This window comes from Leucopleurus acutus (assembly GCF_964270905.1).
Source record: "Leucopleurus acutus genome assembly, chromosome: 4".
Classification (NCBI taxonomy): Eukaryota; Metazoa; Chordata; class Mammalia; order Artiodactyla; family Delphinidae; genus Leucopleurus; species Leucopleurus acutus.
The window spans coordinates 137,452,971-137,466,974 of record NC_139146.1 but is presented as its reverse complement, the minus strand read 5'-3'; the positions used below and the strand labels follow the sequence as shown (position 1 = coordinate 137,466,974).

Here is a 14,004-nt window from a genome sequence, read left to right as displayed (position 1 = left end):
TCACTGTAACATGTTCATATATATAATAGTTCATTTTGCCTTCTGAAAAACTTCCTTATTTACAGTTTAAAAAAACGTGGATTTACATTATGGGACTGCTTTTGATGTAAGTTAAGGAAAGTTATACAGTGTGTCAGTCAACAATATTTAGGTCTGACTAGGCTAAGCGGTGTCTTCAGGTTTAGGCCGAAGGATGTTAATGTAGTAGAGATCTGTTGATATAATCACTCCCATCTTTTTAAGTGTTCATTTTTAAAAAAATATTGAATGCTTAGTATGTGCTAGGCACTGAGCTAGATGCTGAAGATACACAGATGAAAGTCAGATGTCACCTTGAGGAAAAATTTTTAACTGGGGAGACCGTTAAGTATCAGACAGTCACCATAGAGTGTGTTAAATGACATAAATGCATGCATAGAGTAATATTAATGTGCCCAATTCACCAGTGGGCGGGGGGGTTATCTGCAAAAGGGAGTTGTATTTAAACAAATGAAAAAAAGGGCATACCAGGAAAAAGAAAAGGGAGAAATGCTCCTAGGCAGAACAACATGCACAGTTTCAGAGAACTTGACCAGGTAAGTTTTAGAAATAACAAGTTTCCAAAACTTACTTTGGAAAGTAAGTTTCCAAGGTACTTTGGAACTTTAGAAGGTACTTTGGCTGTAGTAGTAGTAGTAGTAATAGTAGTAGTGGTGGTGGTGGTGGTGGGGTGTGTGTGTGTGTGTGTAGGGGGTGGGGGGGATGAATGAGAAAAGAGACAAAACATTGAAAGACAAGGCTGGATATCTTGAGGGCCTTATTAACAAGCCATGTTAATGAGCTCAGATTTTATTCTGAAGGGTATGGGATGAGCAAATTGAATTTTTAGCATAAAGTCATGATCAGATTTTAATCATGAAGAGATAACTATGATAGCAATGTGGAAGATGTAACAGATGTGTATGTACAGGTAAAGAGACCACTTGAGATGCTACTGAAATAATCTGGATGAGTTGTGATTGTGAGAAAGACCTAAAATAGTTGCAGTAATTGCACTAAAGACCCATAATACAGGAGGTATATTTAGTGTATTTAATGGGTAGAGCTGACCTTAAGAAAAAAAATTTTTTGAGGCTACCCCTCCAGTTATTTATCAGAATGTTATAATAAAATCATATATATGCACACAGACACACACACACACACACACACACACACACACACACAAAACATGACGATAAACTATAATAAAATTGCAAAAAAAAAAAGCAAAATATACTTATAAACTTGGTATAAACTCCTTAAGCTCTTAACTCTTAAAGAACTATGAAACTAAAGTTTATATATTAAATGTGGAAAAATGTAAACTAATAAAATTAATATCTGTGTGCTACTTGATTTTTATTTTATTTTTTACAAATTGCCTCTTGAAACAAATACAGAGCTGACTACTGCAGTTTAGGTACTTTTAAATTTGGCATGTATACTAACTGCTGTGTTCCATATGTAATGACCAGCCTTCTCTACAGAACCTTTAGAAGACCTTTGTTCATTCTTTCACTGATGTCATTTAGCTTTCACATGGCCAGAAATAAGCAATTGTTATCTATTTCTGTTCTCATTTGCCTAAGACAAAGTACTGTTACATGGTGCCAACAAGGTCATCAACCTAAACACATGGAATCACATGGCAGTGCTTAGTTGTAAGTGGGAATCAAGGTGATCTGGACTATATTAATTACTATAGATTAATGAAATAAATCAACATGAGGAAAAATATCTAGTAAAGAATTCAAAGATTCTAGTTTGAGAAACACTGATGTAGAGGTTATAAAAATCCTTTGTCATATACCTAAAGTTGAATTTGTTGAGTCTGACCTTGTGACTCCTCCACTGATTCCGACTTTATGCATCCAAAAAATATTTGACCACCTACTGAAAATATCAAGTGTCAAATGGTATAGAAGGTTCAAATACTAGGGATTAGAAATTTGTCAACTAAGATTTGTTATTGAGTCATCTGTCACTGAGTGAAGTGGTTTTGACAGTTTAAGTAGGTCCGGGAGTGAATGGAAAGAGAAAAAAATGGAGAGCTTGGCTATGATAAGGAATTAGAAGGTAGGGTATTAGCTTAAAGGAACTCAACGGAGATACTTTTTTTTAGAATGGGAGAGATTTGAGTACGTTTATAGTCTAGCAGGAGTCATGACAGAGATGAGATACAGAATAGAGATATCAATCAATGGAGCCAGTTTCTTCACAAGATGTGACTGTAGGTCAAAAAGTATTTGATTTTGTACAAGGGGTAAACTTACCAGGGACTAGAGGGAAGATTAGAATGGGTAAAAATGAAGATAAATTCTAGGTGGGAGGAGGCAGGAGGTTGACCATTAATACTCAATGTTCTCACCTTTCTTAGTAAATAGGAAGGAGTGCTATGGATGACAATGAGTTGGGCATGAGAAAAGGAAGTAAATGTGGAATCACTGAAGAGGGAAGCTGAAGAACTAACTAAAGAAAGGAAAGAAAGTCCTTGTTAAGGGCCTAAGGTAGAAGATCATGAATTTGTCGGGGCAATTTTCCATGTGGTTGTATACTTGTTTTCCCTTAGCCTTAAGAACTTTTCACATGTGTGTTTAATGCCCATAGGATTTGTTACTACATGCTTACAGGCTTGTATTGCTAATCAATGTGTGAATATATTTATGTGTGTGAATGTTTATATATATATATATAAAAATCAGTGCTTTTAAAAAATGGTATACTTTAGTACCTTATGTTGGTACTTTTTTTAAAGTATAAGATCAACATTTCTTCTCAAAACTTAATGTTCCCATCTCAAGAAACTCAAATGACAGAGTAAAAGTTTTTATGCCAAATGAGAAAGACAGGGGGTGCGGAAAGAAGTGAGAGGCATTTTACATTTAATTATGATTCATCTAGCAGATATTTATTGAGCACCTACTGTGCATCAAGCTCTGAGCTTGGCTTGTGGATAAAATTTACATAGTTTTCATACTTTGTTTTTTCCCCAGGAGTCCTTAAGTCTGTAAAACTAAGAAGTTGCCTGGGTTGGAAGCTGAAGCCTTGCCCACTCAGATTCTTTATCACTTTCCTTCCATCTCCAATCCCCACTTCCACTCAGGATACCTCAGATGGTTCTGTGGGTACCCCTAGTGTTCATTAAACACAGTCTGAAAAACCAAAGGTCTAATGAATATTAATACTGAAGCCTTGTTATAAGAATAATAGTCACATGTAAAACAAATAATATGAAATTTATTAGGGATATATGTAAAGACAGGCACTCAGATGAAGAGAATCTGGCCTAACAGCAGGCATGTGCTAAAGACAACAGCAGTGTGCTTAGGGTTGCCCAAAGAACCTATACAGTTTTACCCTGAAAGATGGAACTGAGTTATCCAGAACAAAGCAGTTACCTTTTACTCATCTCTCCTGGTCATACCACAGTAGATTTTGTTTTTTAAATAGCTTTATTGAAGTATAATTGACATACAATAAATTGCACATAAAGTATACAATTTGATAAGTTGACATACGTATATACCCATGAAACTATCACCAAAATCAAGATAATGAATGTATCCATCACCACAAGTGTCCTTGTGCTCCTTTGTAAACTTTCTCTTGTTCCTATCCCTCTCTCCCCTCATCCACAGGAAACCACTGATGTGTTTTCTGCCACCATTGATTAGTTAGTATTTTCTAGAATTTTATTTAAAAAGAATCATACAGTATGCCCTATTTTCTTGTCTGGCTTTTTTCACTCAGCGTAATTGTTTTGAGATTTACCTATGTTGTGTCTCTTAATAGTTCATTTTTTAAAAACTGCTGAGTAGTATTTTGTTTTATGGATATGCCACAATTTCTTCATCCATTCACATGTCAGTGGACATTGGGATTGTTTGCAGTTTCTATTATGAATACAGCTGCTGTGAACATTGTTGTATGACTGTATGGACATAACGCTTTCATTTCTCGAGTAAATAGCTAGAAGTGGAATGGCTGGATCATATAGTAGGCATATGTTTAACTTTTTAAGAAACTGCCAAACTCTTTTCCCAGGTGGTTGTACCTTTTTACATTTCTACCAGCTGTGTATGAGAGTTCCAGTTCCTCCTGACTTCTTATGATTAGTCTTCAGTCGTAGCCATTCTAATAGGAATGTAGTAGTATCTCATTGTCCTTTTAGTTTGCATTTCCCTAGTGACTAATGATGTTCAGCATCCTTTTTTTTTCATTTTTCTTTTCAGCATCCTTTCACGTGCTGCTTTGCCATCCATGTATCTTCTTTGAAGAAATGTCTGTCTATATATTTTTTATCGGTGAATAATGACAGTTTTATTTATTTCTAATTTTTATGCCTTTTCCCTTTGCTTTTTTTTAAAATAGATCTTTATTGGAGTATAATTGCTTCACAATACTGTGTTAGATGCTGTTGTACACCAAAGCGAATCAGCCATATGCACACATATGTCCCCATATCCCCTCCCTCTTGAGCCTCCTTCTCATCCTCCCTATCCCACCCCTCTAGGTCATTGCAAAGCACCAAGCTGATCTCCCTGTGCTATGCTGTCTATATTTTTTTGCCCATTCCTTGTTGGGTTCCCTTTGTCACTATTTATTTACAGGCAACACAGATTAAACATGTACAGCAGCCTTAAATGATTTTAAAAGTAAAGTCATAACAAGGTAATATATACATGGAGGAATATGAAAAAGGCATGAAGGACTTTACTTTGTGAGATGGTGGAATTTAAGGGTTGACTATATGAATCCGAGTATTTGTTTTTTATCATTAGCTAGCAGAACCACCTCAACTCATATTGCTTATTCCTTGTTACTTCCACAACTAAGAGTGTAGGCCATAGTATGCTAGAGCTGGCTTATGCTGCCTTATGAGTGCCAATTTTAAAATTTTTAGGAATTTTGCAAGCTGACTGTTAAACATAGCCTTTATTAGAAAATAATTGTATAAACTGAAAGTTACAGTAAGATCCAATATAGGACTTAATAATAAATACTTGAAACTCATTTCCTAGTTATTTTGCTGTTTTATTATTATCCACGTTTTTATGAGTACGTCTATTGTGTCCACATGGTGGAAGTATTATTATTTGACAGTATACGCCTCTTTCCAACTCTGTGTTCAGTGATGTCCTGTAGTAGCTTGAAGTGGGTCACAGTGGGAGTATTTACCCCAGAGAAATTTGCAAACATTACAATCAGAACTTTCCCCCATCCTGGAGGGAGTTGTTAAACTTACCGGCATACCAGTAAAGACAGAGCCCTTTGAACTACACTAACTTACTGTCCATGATGAATAATTGAAGCTTCAGTTACACAGAGAATTCACCTTTGTGAAACACTTAATTCCTCAAGAACAGATCAATATTTCTGCTACAGAATGAAGGTTATAACACCTGTTTTCCTTGCTGCTCAGTTTTTTTCTTACTTCCAAGTTCCCTAAGGTTGAGAATGCCAAAGTCTAAGTACTGGATAAGGGAGGGTGCTAATACATTATTTTTGTGATCCCAAATTTAAAAATACATAAAGTACTTTTTTGGAGTAGAACTAGAAAGGATGTTAAATACAGAAAATTGTAATGGGCAAAAAAGTAGGAAAGGCAAACAGCTCTATATAACCAAATTTCTATTCATGTAGGAATAAGGGAAACTAGACTAAAATGAGAAGGAGCAAACCATGATACAAGAGGAAGTACAAACTTAAAAAAGATGCTGGATGTTATTGGGAATTTAAAGTTACCCATTTGGTAACACAGTACAGCAGTCTAGAGATAATCAAACTGGGGGGGACAAACTATTAGTCCAAAAGATAAAGTGACTGATACGGTTGAGTGTCCATTACAATTAATTTTTTTAAAGTACTAGGAGAAGGGGGATGGGATAACTTGGGAGATTGGGGTTGACATATACACACTACTATACATAAAACAGGTAACTAATAAGGACCTACTGTATAGCACAGGGAACTCTACTCAGCACTCTGTAATGGCCTATATGGGGAAGGAATCTAGAAAAGAGTGGCTATACGTAAATGTACAACTGATTCAGTTTGCTGTACACCTGAAACTAACAACACTGTAAATCAATGATACTCCAATTAAAAAAAAGTACAAGGAGAAATGAAGAATTTCAGAAGGAATAGAAACCATCTTAAATTTCAGGATCTAAATGAAAGGCATATACATTTAAAATATAAAACAGGGCTTCCCTGGTGGCACAGTGGTTGAGAGTCCACCTGCCGATGCAGGGGACACGGGTTCGTGCCCCGGTCTGGGAGGATCCCACATGCCATGGGGCAGCTAGGCCCGTGAGCCATGGCCACTGAGCCTGTGCTCCGCAACAGGAGAGGCCACAACAGTGAGAGGCCAGCGTACCGCAAAAAATAAAAATAAAAAAAAAATAAAACAAACATATGCATATGACTTTCAATAAGACATTTTTTTATGTCTCACATGGAATTCAAATAGAAGTTAAAGAAAATGTTTGCCTGGATTATGGTAAAGGTACTACGACCTTAAGGTACTGGTAGTGACAACTTTTTAGAGTAATGTACATAAAGAGTAACAGTTTGGTATTGGAGGGACCAAACAAATAATCCTTAAACCAGTCAATGTCCTGTATAATAATTTTACCAATAAACTGGACAAAAATTTTATCAAATTAATCAGGTACAAACGTTTTGTTTTTTGTTTTTAAATGAGGAGGTAATATAAATTCCCAAGGAGATAACTTCCTTCTCTCTCTAGGAACTTAAATTTTTATGAAGGAGATTGAATGAAAATATCTAATAATATATGAAACTAACAAATGTAACAGAGAACCACCTGATGAACATTTCCACAATTAAAATTAAGTGAATCATTATTTTCTTACTAACCTTTTCCTTATTTCCAAAATCAACTCCTCTTCTGACCTATTTAGATGAATATATTTTCTAGTGTCCAAGATTCAATATCAGAGTAATATTTTTTCTTTCACCCTTACCAGTCTCTACTGTGGGCCTTCAAATACATATTTAGACCTTATATTTTATAACATATAGTTTAAAATATTTTCATCATTGTATTTGCATAACCACTCTGAGTTAAGCAGAAGTTACTAACATTTCATCATTCTGTTGAAGAGCCTACAAGGTGACTGGCATGTGAACAGGAAGCAGAATAAGAGGTTAAATGACTTGCCCAAGTTGACAGGACCAGTAATTACAAGTCCTGTGATTCTAATGTCAACATTCTTTTATCTACAGACTAAATGTATGTACAACTACTACCTGTGTGTTTTGATGGAGAGGGGGTAGGGAGCACCTGGTAAAATTTTTGACATTAAATAAAAAGAGTCCTTGCAACCTAAGTGTCCATCAGTGGATGAATGGATAAAGGAGATGTGTTACATATATATACACTGGAATACTACTCAGCCACAAAAAGAATGAAATCTTGCCATTTGCAACAACATGGTTTGGACTTGGAGGGTACTACTCTCAGTGAAATAAGTTAGAGAAAGACAAATACTGTATGATTTCACTCATATGTGGAATCTAAAAAATTAAACTAGTGAATATAACAAAAAAGAAACAGACTCACAGGTATAGAGAACAAACTAGTGGTTACCAGAGGGGAGAGAAGTAGGGCGAGGGGCAAGATAGGAGCAGGGGATTAAGAAGTACAAATGACTATGTATAAAATAAGCTACAAGGATGTATTGTACAGCACAGGGAATATAGCCAATATTTTATAATAACTATAAATTGAATATAACCTTTAAAAATTGTGAATCACTATGTTGTACACCTGAAACTGATATATTGTACATCAGCTATACCTCAGTTTAAAAAAAAAAGAGTCCTCTTCAGTTCCACTTCTGGTAACGAAGAACTAGATGGTTTTGATCATGCTTCTGCTGAGAACAACTAGAAAAGCTGAGCCAAAACAAAAAAATACATCTGTTTAAAGGCACTGGAAAGCTACCAAAATGGTGAGGATTTCAGGGCCAAGTTCTAGTAGATGAAGACAGGTTGGAGATGCTTGTAGCATCTCTGCTGGAGGCATCTGTCTCTTCCAAAAGCAGCTAAGAAGGTGAACAGAGCTTTTTGCAAGTTCACAGGCCTAGGTGTGGGTGGAAAGGGAGAAAAACTAGAGTTGGGCTCACCAAGAAAGAGATAAACACCTCAGTCTTACTGTTGAGATTCTAATGCACTGTACCCTAGGAGTCAGAGTGAACTGAAAATAGATTGGAACTGGCAGGGACTGAATCATCTCAGGTCCCAACTGGATTGTAGTGATCGGAGGGTACTAATGGCCCTAGCTGCCTAACTGAAGTAAAAGAAATCCTCTCTAAAAGAAAGTAATGCTATCCAGAGCGTCAGAATATCTATACAATATTTTATATGTAATATCCCGCACATAGAAAACCATAATCAGGTGTATGAGACGATATGACAAGACAGAGAAGCAACCACAGAAACAGGACCCACAGGGATTATGAAATGAAGACTTCAAAATACTACGATTAGGGAATTCCCTGGCAGTCCAGTGGTTAGGGCTCGGCATTTTCACTGCAGTGGCCCGGGTTCAATCCCTGGTCGGGGAACTGAGATCCCACAAGCCACGTGGCGTGGCTAAAAGAAAAAAAACATATATACTATGATTAATATGTTTAGGAACTTAAAATATAGGACTAAGAATGATTGTAGAGAATGGAAACAAAACTAAATGGAATTCTATTATTGAAAGATATAACAAATTAAAAACCCAGTGAATGCATTTAATAGCCAATTACACAGAGCTGAAGACAAAATTGGAGAATTGGAAGAAAATTCAGAAGAAAATATGCACACAGATTAACAAAGAGACTAAAGGATGAAAAATGGAAAAAATTTAAAAAGTAGAAGAGATAGAGTAAAAAAGAAAGTCTAACGTAGGTTTAATTTTTTTTTTTTTTAATTTTTGGCTGCGTTGGGTCTTCATTGCTGCATGCAGGCTTTTTCTAGTTGCGGCGAGCAGGGGCTACTCTTCGTTGTGGTGCATGGGCTTCTCATTGCGGTGGCTTCTCTTGTTGCAGAGCATGGGCTCTAGGCGCATGGGCTTCAGTAGTTGTGGTGCACAGGCTTAGCTGCTCCACGGCATGTGGGATCCTCCCGAACCAGAGCTCAAACCCGTGTCCCCTGCATTGACAGGTGGATTCTTAACCACTGCGCCACCAGGGAAGTCCCAAATATAGGTATAATTAAGACCCAGAAGAAAAAGCATGAGAGACTGTAACAAAGTGATACTGGAAGAGATGTCTCAAACAAAAAGCATCATGCCTCAGATTCAAGAAGCACTATAAACCTTAAGGAAAAGGCAAAGAAAACAATACCTAAGCACTTCATATTAAAACTGCTGAAAACCAGAGAGAGGAAATGTTGAGCATCCATAGGTAAGAAACAAAGTATTCTATCAAATGAATGACAATAAGACAGCTGCTTTGCAACCAAATGGTGCTATCTTCAGAGTAAAATAAAATGTTGCCAACTTAGAATTCATATTCAGATAATGTAACTTTCAAAAGTTAAGACAATATAAAGGTATTTTCAAACAAACAGAAAATGAGAATTTGTCACCAGCATCTCTGCCTTGGAGGAAAGAGCAGCCTTCGAGCAGAGAGAAATGATCTCAGATGGAAGCTCTGAAAGGGATGAAGAACAATGAAAAAGAAAATACATGGGTAAATCTCAATGAATATTAATTTTATAAAACAATGCTGATATACTGTGGTGTTAAAAACATACAGATTTAAAACATTAACACCACATAAATTGAGAGGAGAGGATAAAGTGGTCTAAGGTGTTCACACTGTCTTGGAAGTGGATAAAGTACTAGTATATACTAGACTTTTAGATGTCCAGTATGCACATTCTAATTTCTAGAGTAATTAATTAAAGAATAGTAAAAGAACATATAGCTAAGAAGCCAATCAAAAGGAAAAGGTGGAATAAAAAAACCTGATCTACCCAAAGGATAAAGAAAGTAGAGAAAAAAGAGTGAAGAACAGGGGAGACAAGAAACAGTAGGATAGCAGCTTTAAAGCCCGATGTATCAGTAATTACATTAAGTGTAAATTGATTACCCCAATTAAAAGTCAAGACTGTTGCCTTGGATTTATAAAGATACACCTTTAACCTGTTTTCAAGAGACAACCCTTAAATATTAGAACGCAGAAAAGTTTAAAGTGAAAAAATATGCAAAAACGAACAAAGACTGTGGCTATGCTAATATCGAAGTAGATTTTAGGCAAGAAGCAATACAAGGATAAAAAACTCATGTGTCAAGAGTCCTAACAGGAAACAAATGATACATTCAAGGGACTTCCCTGGTGGCACAGTGGTTAAGACTCCACGCTCCCAATGCAGGGGGGCGGGGTTCTATCTCTGGTCAGGGAACTAGATCCCACATGCATGCCGCAACTAAGAGTTCGCATGCCACAACTAAGGAGCCTGCCTGCCACAACTAAGACCCGGCACAACCAAATAAAATAAATTTTAAAAAAATGACGCACTCAAGATCATTTAAGGAAGGTTTTTTGTTTCTTTTTTTTAAAGAGAGGGACTAATTACAAATTTGTGTATAGCATATGAGAATTACAAGGATAGTTCTGTAACCCAGGGCTAACAGCAGAACTATACCTCCCTTAATCTCCAAGAGACAGAAGAAGTTAAGCAGTCTCGAAGGAGAGAGAATTGTGAAGAGTTCATCGTGAGAGAGGCAATGACCTTTGGTCAAGGTACACATCCAGTTCAAGGCAACCTCTAATGGCGGGAGCCAGGAGGAATATAAATGCTCATCTCACTCTTTTCCACCACAGTCTCCTTCCATCAGCTACAAAGTGATCATGGGGTGTCAATTCAGTCATACTCTCATCGGAAGCCAAAAACATTATCCACCCCAGAATTTTTCATACTTGGTAGGGGAGAAAAGAAACAAGTAACAAAACATAATCATAGTTTCATAAAACCTGTGTTTTAGCTGGTCATGAGGACTACGTTCATAAGCATAGCTGCTTTCTTTCACCACCCATTCTAGGTTTCTCCCACTCAGCTTGCACCTAAATTGAATGGAGTTCTTTACCACGTGTGGCGACCCAAACATTCATTCTTATAAGATGACTCTTTGTGGAGGTCCTTTTTGGGTTACTCTAGTTTTCTTATTGGACTATCAGCCAAGAAAATACTAAGAAGCAATCTTGGTGAATATCATACATTCCATACATAGTCCTACTTACTCCACTGTGTAGCAGCAATCCAATTTCCCCCTGTTAAAAGGAATCTTTCACCCTTGGCAGTAATGATCCCCTCCCTCCTTGCTGTTGATTAGTGATAGAAAAAGCCCAAACCTGCCAGCATGCACTGTCCACTTCTAATTCACTGAAACCATGTTTCCTAGGAAGCATTCCTCCCTTGAGTACTAAAACCTCCAAAACCACTAAGTCTGAAGTTTCAGGGACCAAAAAATTCCTCAAGTGGTTTATTAGGCATAATAAAAGAACCCAACACAAATGCATACGTATGTACACCCAAAGACATACACAACAATGTTCACAGCAGCTCTCCTCCTAGTAGCCCAAAAATGGAAACATCGGGGCTTCCCTGGTGGCGCAGTGGTTGAGAGTCCGCCTGCCGATGCAGGGGACACGGGTTCGTGCCCCGGTCCAGGAAGATCCCACATGCCGCGGAGCGGCTGGGCCCGTGAGCCACGAAAAAAAAAGGAAACATCTCTGATGTTTATCAACAGTAAAATGGATAAATAAATGTGGTATATTTATAAAGTAGAATACTGTATAGCAATGAAAATGAATGAACAACTGCTCCAGGTAACAACATGGATGAATCTCACAACGTTAAATAAAAGAAGCCAGACACTAAAGAATACATTATTCAATTTATATAAAAGTTAACCACTGTCATGTATTCAATTTATATAAAGGTTAACCACTGTCAAACCTAATCTTTGGTGTTAGAATTCAGGATGATGATTACCTTTGGGAAGGAAGAAGAGCAATGACTAAGGGACATAGTTATTGATGTGGGTGGTGATTACATAGTTATCTTCACTTTGTGGCAAGTCATGCTGAACAATTGCATTTGTGCATTTTTCTATATGTTATGCATCCTTTTAAAAAAATTCATATAACTGCCATCTTGTGTATAATGTATAATTTCTCTGGATGCTTTTAAGTGTTTTTCTAAATTAGTTTTATCAGTTTGACTGTAACATGCATAGGTGTGACTTTCATTGCAATTTTTCTGCTTGTGATTTACTGAGCTTTTGTGGATTTGTAGTTTTATGCTTTTCACCAAGTTTGGAAAACATGCCACCAGTTGTTTTTTTTTTTTTTTACAAAATTAGTCATACTGAAAATAGAGGGACTACTCTCATCTCCACTCTGCATACATTTTGGGAAAGGTGGCACCAGATACTGATTACTGATTTTAAGCATATACTTAATTCTTTAGGTCAGCATCCCCAATTTGCAGGTTATTGTATCCCAGCTGGCCTCATAAATGGAACCAGCTTTCCAATTTGTTCTCTCCAAGTTTTTGTCTAGCCTGTCAACTCATAAGCCGCTGACAACAAACCGGTGTATACCCTTACCTCAGGCCATGTCTCCTAAAATTCTTCCCTATGGAAGGATTTCCCTTTACTATTCTGGGTCAGGGCCACTAATGAGTGGTGGTGGTGTATAGTGACCACTCACATCCAGCTATTGCCAGCTCACTGCAGATTCTTCCATGAACAAACAGGACCCATGCTTTTTTCTCTTCCATTAATTGGTCAGAAAGAACTCCTCATGAAGCCAATTTATATGGGTTTGGGGGGAAGTGCTGAAGGAGTAGAGTCAGGGACTATAGGAGTCTGAGTCACCTGCTCATTTAGTTTAATTGTAGCCGTGTCCCAGTCTCATAGGGAGTAGACTGCTTCTGTGCTCATCCAGTTGTATGGTTCGGTGAATCAGATAACACCAGTTCATGATGGGTGGTTTTATTATTCACATGGTCACTTGATGTCCCATGATCAGGTGTTCCGTCTCTGCCAGGTAGCAGGAGCAAATCAGGAGGTGCTTGTCAAAGAAACAAAACAAAATGTTGTTGGCTGAGGCAGATACATCCTTACTTCAAAACCAAAGGGTTTATGTTGTAATTCCCCTATTGGAACTTACCCAAGGCTTCATTTAACATCTCTAACACATGAACTTCCAATACCACTGGATCTGCCCAATCATAAGGCCCAACTGGCAAGACAGTTTGCTCTGGGCCCCACTCAAAACATGTAGTCTTATAGTTATCTGAAAACAGATAAGAGCAGGTCACCCTAATATACTTTATTTTGTTGCCTCCAGAACCCCAAAAGGCCTGCTACACATTTTTTCCTTCTTCTTTGTTATAATGGTAGAAAACACAACTACCTGTCATTTATTTGAATGGATATCCTAACATGTCTTAGGCCACTGCACCCCTAGAAACTCGGTGCAGGTCCTGGAAGTTTTGCAGGGTTTATCTTGCATCTTCTGGCAGGCATATGTCTTATTAAATCATGCAGAATGCTTGCTACTAGGTTCTAGCCTGCTCACTAGGTTCATTTAACATAATTTCATTGCTGTAATAGACCAGTGTGATAGTCTATGGTACAATGATATGGTCAAGGTCCCTCCATACCATAGAGACAACAGGAAAGCTGATACAGCCCTGAGACAAGACAGGGTGTACTGTTGTCCCTGCCAGTTAAAGGCAATCTGCTTTTGGCTTTCTTTCCTGACTGGAATCGGGTGGGGGCGGGGCAGAGCGCGTTTCCAGATCCGTACCTGTGTACCAGGTCGCAGTCTGTACTAACTTCCTCCAGTGCAGGTACCACACCTGGACAGCTGCAGTTGGCACCCCACCTGATTAAGCTTTGCAACAATCCACTGTCATTTCTCACTACCCATCTGGTTACCACACAGGGAA

The 14,004-nt window shown here is 37.6% G+C and overlaps 1 long non-coding RNA gene across 2 annotated transcripts in view; it reads right to left on the bottom strand.

Moving 5' to 3' along the window:
- LOC309960901 overlaps positions 1-14,004 on the bottom strand; it is a 35,784-nt gene that overhangs the window by 3,758 nt on the left and 18,022 nt on the right. The window contains exon 3 of one of the 2 annotated variants that reach the window (XR_014326148.1): positions 11,874-13,121. The exons of the other annotated variant lie outside the window; for it this stretch is intronic. This is a non-coding gene — a long non-coding RNA (uncharacterized lncRNA). Of the gene's footprint in view, positions 1-11,873; positions 13,122-14,004 lie in introns of those variants that run through there. 2 annotated transcript variants of the gene reach the window in all.